At 48.9% G+C, this 6,000-nt stretch overlaps 1 protein-coding gene across 7 annotated transcripts in view; it reads left to right on the forward strand.

Annotated features, from left to right (window-relative positions):
- LOC138754920 (galactose-3-O-sulfotransferase 2-like) overlaps window positions 1–5,119 on the forward strand; it is a 167,643-nt gene extending 162,524 nt beyond the window's left edge. For all 7 annotated transcript variants that reach the window (XM_069919936.1, XM_069919942.1, XM_069919937.1 and 4 more), the window contains one exon: window positions 4,704–5,119. The gene's annotated coding sequence lies outside the window, so the exon portion shown is untranslated. The remainder of the gene's footprint in view (window positions 1–4,703) is intronic.
- Window positions 5,120–6,000: the final 881 nt, after the last annotated feature.

Below are 6,000 nucleotides of genomic sequence, written 5' to 3' on the forward strand. Positions count from 1 at the left end.
AGCAGAAGGGCTCTGTTCCAGATCCGCAGTGGTTGAGGGGTCCTGCAAGTGTCCCCCAGCTCAACCTGCTCTGATCTCCCACTGTCTGGCTGAACACCACATCCCATTTAAAATGCCTCATTCCAACTCTGTCTCCCTCCTGTCTCTCTCTCCCTTGACCTCATGCTCTCTGTCTTTCTCTCTCTTGCTCTGTCTATCTGTCTACCTGTCTATCTTCCATCTATACATTTATGTGTCTCTCTCTATCTATCCATCTATCTCTCCATCTATCCTTCTATCTTTCTATCAATCTATCTCTATATCTCTCTCTGTCTCTATCTATCTATCAATCTAACTTTCTATCAATCTATCTCTATCTCTATATCTCTCTCTCTGTCTCTATCTATCTATCAATCTAACTTTCTATCAATCTATCTCTGTCTCTATCTCTCTCTCTCTCTCTCTCTATCTATCTATCCCTCCCCCACTTTACCATTCCTCTTTCTCCATTTTGTTTGGTCTAATACACCAGTTGAAATATAGTGGTCAGTTCTGGTCACGTTGTAGGAGCCGTATGGGTGCTGCAAGGAGAGTGCAGAGGAGATTGACTGCGATGCCGTGTGGATCAGAGAGCAGGCCTCATGAGGAGAGGTTGAGTGAACTTGATCTTTTCTCCCTGGGATCGACGGAGGATGAGGGCTGGTACTGACAGACATGCACAAAATGGCGAGAGCACTTGATCGTGCGGACAGCCGGAGGCTTTTTCCCCAGGGGCTGCGATGGCCAACACGAGGGGTAGTTTTAAGGAGCTCGGGAGTAAATACGGGGGGGGGGGGGGGGGGGAGGCATGTGTAAGAGGTAAGTTCTTACTTCAGAGAGTGGTGGGTGCAGGGAATGCGTCGCCAGCAATGGTGGGGAGGCAGAGGCTATTGGAGAGGCCCAGGGAGCTGAGAAAAATGGAGGTGGAATCTTAGGCCACTTTCAGGTGTATTCTCTGCCAGGAATGCACCTGAAGAAGTGGATTCAGACCTGTGGAATGGTCGTTCAGGTGGCAGCACTGAAAGCGCAGAGTTGGCCACCTGAAAGGGACAGCTGCACGGGAGGTGCCTCGGATGTCAGGGTTGACATCCCGTGCCGGCTGCCCCTGTCCTGACGTCCCGCAAAAGGGGGCAGGGGCAGTTGGGAGAGGGGGCTGTCAGGCACTTGCCAACTGATTGTCATTCCCTTAGCAGCAGCTTTCAGTGCTCCAGCAATTATCCCTCCCAGAGGGGCATTGGAAAGTGTTCCTCGGAGGTGCCTCCTGCTCTTTCAGGTGGCCTCCTGATAGCTGCATAGGGGTAGAATATGCTGCTTTATATCCGGTGTTCTGGCCACCTGGAAGGCAGTTGGAGGAGGTTATTAATCCAACCAACACTGTGGCCTTCGGGCCTGCTCTGAGCACTAGGTTTCTATGTTGTATGTAACAAGTCAAATACTGCATGGAAAGTGGCACCATCTTTAATCAAAGAAGGGATGGGGTGGGGTCATCAGGTGTTGGAGGCCCCCTGTCTTTAGACCAGGAGACGGCTGGGTCCCAAGGGTGCAGGATGGTGGGGCCCAGAGGAGAAACTGTTCATCAAAAAAAAAATCCAGGTTTGAGAATCCGATTATCCAGTAGGGTTCTCGCCCGAGGTTCTCTCCCCCCCCCCCCCCACCCCCACGCCCCTCCCACCCCCAACTCCCCCAACTTTCCTCACCCAGTGCCTTCAGTGGGACAGAGATGTGACTCGGCTTCGAGAGGCCCCGTGGAAAGGCAGAAAGGAGCAAATGTCGATAGGTTCTCAAGAAGGCAGCCAATGTCAAAAAAGGCCCCCAGCCCCCACCCCTCCACCCCCATTATCCTGGGCACAACCTCTTCTCACCCCTTCCTTCGAAATGAAGGTACTGAATCACTAAGAGCAAGACTTCCAGCTTCAAGAGAAGTGTCTTCCCAACATCCATCAGGCTCTGGGACCTCCTTTGTTGCACTAAACAGGGGCTGCTCTAAGGGCCACAAAAGGACTGTCTGCACTATTCCCTTTATTGCACAGTTAGGATCATCTATCTAATATATTCTCTCATTTAATTTAATTTAGTCTACCATTCAGTCTTTATTTTGTAAGAATCTGCAGCTGGAAAGTATTTTTTTCCTTCTGTACTTTGTGATTGCCAATAAAATCGCTCTTGGGAAGTTCATTAGGCGACTTTTGTGAAGTTTGCTGAATCAAACCTTCTCTCGCCATGAACCCTTTCAGAGGTTGTTACGTCGGACATGGTGGGGTCAGGGCTCCAACACTGCGGTGGTCACCCAGAGGACCCCAAAACCCAGCAGCAGTAGATATTCACCAAGACAAATGGTTACTTCAACAAAGGTTGCTTTTAATTATCTTCAAACATGAAAACAGAATCACACTTTAACTTAACTAAACTAACTTAACCCCCTTCTAATTCTAAGCACACGTGTATGTAATGTGTGTGTGTAAGTTCAGAAAAGTTCTTTGGTTCACAGTCCAATCTCACTTCTCACTCCTCCAAGTTCACTGGTTGCAGGCCATTCTTAACCTGTGCACAGAATTTAACATGCATAAAGTTCACCAGGCTTTGGGGCTTGAAAGGTAAATGGTTACCTCTCAGGAAGGTTCTTGTCAGTTTTCAGAGAGAGATTTGTGTTCCAGGACATCCACAACTGATTTACTTCCATCAGCCACTCCAGTGTCTTGCTGATGAATCTTGCCCCCTCAGGGTTCTCCAGATGATAAACTCTTTCTTTCAGGTCACCACAGACTTCCTTTTCTGTTTCACTTATTCCAAGTGAAACATTAGACAGCCAGTCCTCTCCTCTTGCATGAACCACAAAGGCTTTGACCAGGCTGAACTAAGCACTCAAAACCCGTCTTCCAAATGGGGTTTTCCACAAGCTTGCCAGCTTGTCCTGTTCCATTTCCAGCTGCTGCTACTGACTATAACACTGTAGAATTGATCTCTCTCTCTCTCTCTCTCTCTCTCTCTCTCTCTCTCTCAGAGAGAAAGTCTATTTAACTCTCTCTGCTTGCAAAACCACATGACTCTTCTAGAACATTAAGTTCCCCTCCCAACAGAATGCAGTTCCAACAAGTTCATCTGTTGCCTTTTTGGAAGCAACAATCCATTAGTGAAGTCTCCTGGGTACTCTCCAAAGCTTTTGAAAGGCTTTGAGGCCTGATATGTCTAGCATCAGCAGAGCTTCAGTATTTTAAATAGATCTGTTTTAAAGTGTTTGTATGTGACCTACTCTAACAAACCTTTCCCAATTTATCTCCCAAAAACATTTCTATATACTGTCACAATGAAATCTCTCTGTAGGCCCCATTGCCTCAGAAACATCTTGGCCTGCCAGAGGTACTGGGTGAGGGAAGTGGCGGGGGTGGGAGGGGGAAGCACCTCGGGTGAGGGCCTTCCTTGCGGACACAGCATCTGCGGATGGGGGCAAGGGTTGGGCTCCAGCCTCATCCTGGAGGGCAGCGCGGGTTGGGAGCGTGTGGGAAGGATGTGGGATGGAGAACCCCCCCCCACTCACTGCCTACCGAGCCGCTGTGCTTTGCCGGCAAGTTAACATGGAACATGGTGTAGCCATATAACCATATAACAATTACAGTATGGAAACTGGCCATCTCAGCCTCTCTAGTCCATACTGATTTGTGATCTCCTCTAGTCCCACCTACCCACTCCCTGTCCATCACCCTCCAACCCCCTCACATCCATGCACTCATCCAACCTCCTCTTAAATGACAAAGTTGACCCTGGTGCAGCCATCTCTTCTGGAAGGTCATTCCATTCAGCCACCCCTCTCTGAGTGAAGAAGCTTCTTCTAAACTTTTTCCCCCTAGTTCTTAATTTATGACCCCTCGTTCCAATCTCACCTCCCCTCAAGGGGAAGAGCCTATCACATCTACTCTATCTACCCCCCTCATAATTTTAAATACCTCCATCAGATCCCCCCTCAACCTTCTATGCTCCAATGAATAAAGACCCAGTCTACTCAATCTTTCTCCGTATTCTAGATACTGAAATCCAGGGCACATTTTAGTAAATCTCTGCACCCTCTCTACCTTATTGATATCCTTCCTATAATTTGGAGACCAGAACTGCACACAATATTCCAAACTTGGCCTCACCAATGGCTTGAACAGTCTCACCTCCCAGCTTCTATATTCTATGCTTTGATTTATAAAGGCCAGCATACCAAAAGCCTTCTTCACCATCTTATCTACATGAGAAACCACTTTCAAAGAACGATGAACCATTACTCCAAGATCCCTCTGTTCCTCTGCATTCCTCGATGCCCTCCCCTTCACTGCATATGTCCTGCTTTGATTATTCTTCCAAAAATGAAGCAGTTCACAGTTATCAACATTAAACTCCATCTGCCACCTTTCAGCCCACTCTGAGTGGGCCAAATCCTTCTGCAGTCCCCGAAAACCATCTTCACTACCCAGAATCCCAAACCTGCTGCCCCATCCAAACTAAAACCCGGCCTCCTGCACATGAGGAGGGGGAAGGCTACCGGTCCCCACGTTGACAATCTTTTACAGGGGCACAATTGAGAGCATCCTATCCAGCCATATCACCACATGGGACAGGAGCTGCAAAGCCTCGGACCAGAAGTCAATACAGAGGGTCATCAAAATGGCCGAGATGATCACTGGGGTCTCCCTTTTCTTCTGCAGACATTCGACGGGAGCATTGCTTAAATCGATGCGATCAACCGAGATCGTTGTCCAAAGAGGGAGCAGCAAAATCATCGAGGACCCCTTTCCAGCCCCCGCACACAGCATCTTTCAGCTGCTCCCGACGGGGGAAGAGATACAGGAGGATCAGAGCCAGCACCACCAGGCTGAGGATCAGCTTCTTCCCACGGGCAGCATGAATGCTGAACGACCACAGGAACGGCTCACACTGACCGTTCGAGACTCATATTCACGAAACAGAATTTATTTATTTATTTGTCGAGGTGAAATACTTGTCTTGAATGTGTATTGTGTGTCTGTGTGTGTCAGAGTGTTTTGCACCAAGGTCTGGAGAGCGCTGTGTAGTTGGCATGTACTTGTATAATCAGATGACAATAAACTTGACTTGACTTGAAGAGGATAGGAGGAAGACATTTCTCCACTAGCAGGTTGGAACACGCCCTCTCTGAGGGGTTGTTGAAAACTGAGTCAATTACCATTTAAAAACCAGTTAGACATGGATTTGAAGCAGTGTATGAATATGACAAACCCAGTGAAGGTAAACAGGATAAATAGAGATGTGCACTCTTGTGGCTGGCATGCTCATGATGGACCGAAGGGACACTTTCTGGACCTGTGCCAGTCTTTGACTCACAACTTTGAGGGAAGGAGGCAGTCAAGGTGCCTGTGACTGACCCACCCACTCACTCCTCTGTTCAAAATTATTTCCACCTCCCGCCCCCCTCCCCCATCTCCTTCCTCCTCTGCTCTCTTCCTGGCGAGATTGCAGGGAGCAGGGCAGAAGGCAGAGACAATTCTACCACTTGCCCCAATGGCTGCCTGCTGCAGCTTGCTCAGGGGCAGAGCTATTCATCACTATCTGCTGGGAAGCTCTGGTCTAAGATGGCACAAGCAGGAGCATCTGGGAGCCTGGGTCAGTCGGTTCGAACTCATTGTTACGGGTGCAGTGATAATGGCGAGCAGTCCAGCGGACATCTCATCCGCAGTCCATCAAGAGTCACATTGAGAGATTGGTTGGGACAGAGCATCGACCACATTATTTTACTGGTGTGAGGTTCATTCAGGAGCCTGATGACGGCAGGAGAGGTACTGGTGGGGGTTTGATCTCACCCTTCTCGAGTCTACTTCCTGGCTAGTGAAGAGAGTGTGGACCAAGGGAAATGTAGGGCGGTGTGTGTGTGTGTGTGGTGTGTGAGTGGGCTCTGTCGGTGTGTGTGTGTGTGGGGGGGGATGTGTGAAAACAGGAGAGGAGGATGTGTAAGAGATGATCTGAGCC

The sequence above is a fragment of the Narcine bancroftii genome, chromosome 2 (assembly GCF_036971445.1).
Source record: "Narcine bancroftii isolate sNarBan1 chromosome 2, sNarBan1.hap1, whole genome shotgun sequence".
Taxonomy (NCBI): Eukaryota; Metazoa; Chordata; class Chondrichthyes; order Torpediniformes; family Narcinidae; genus Narcine; species Narcine bancroftii.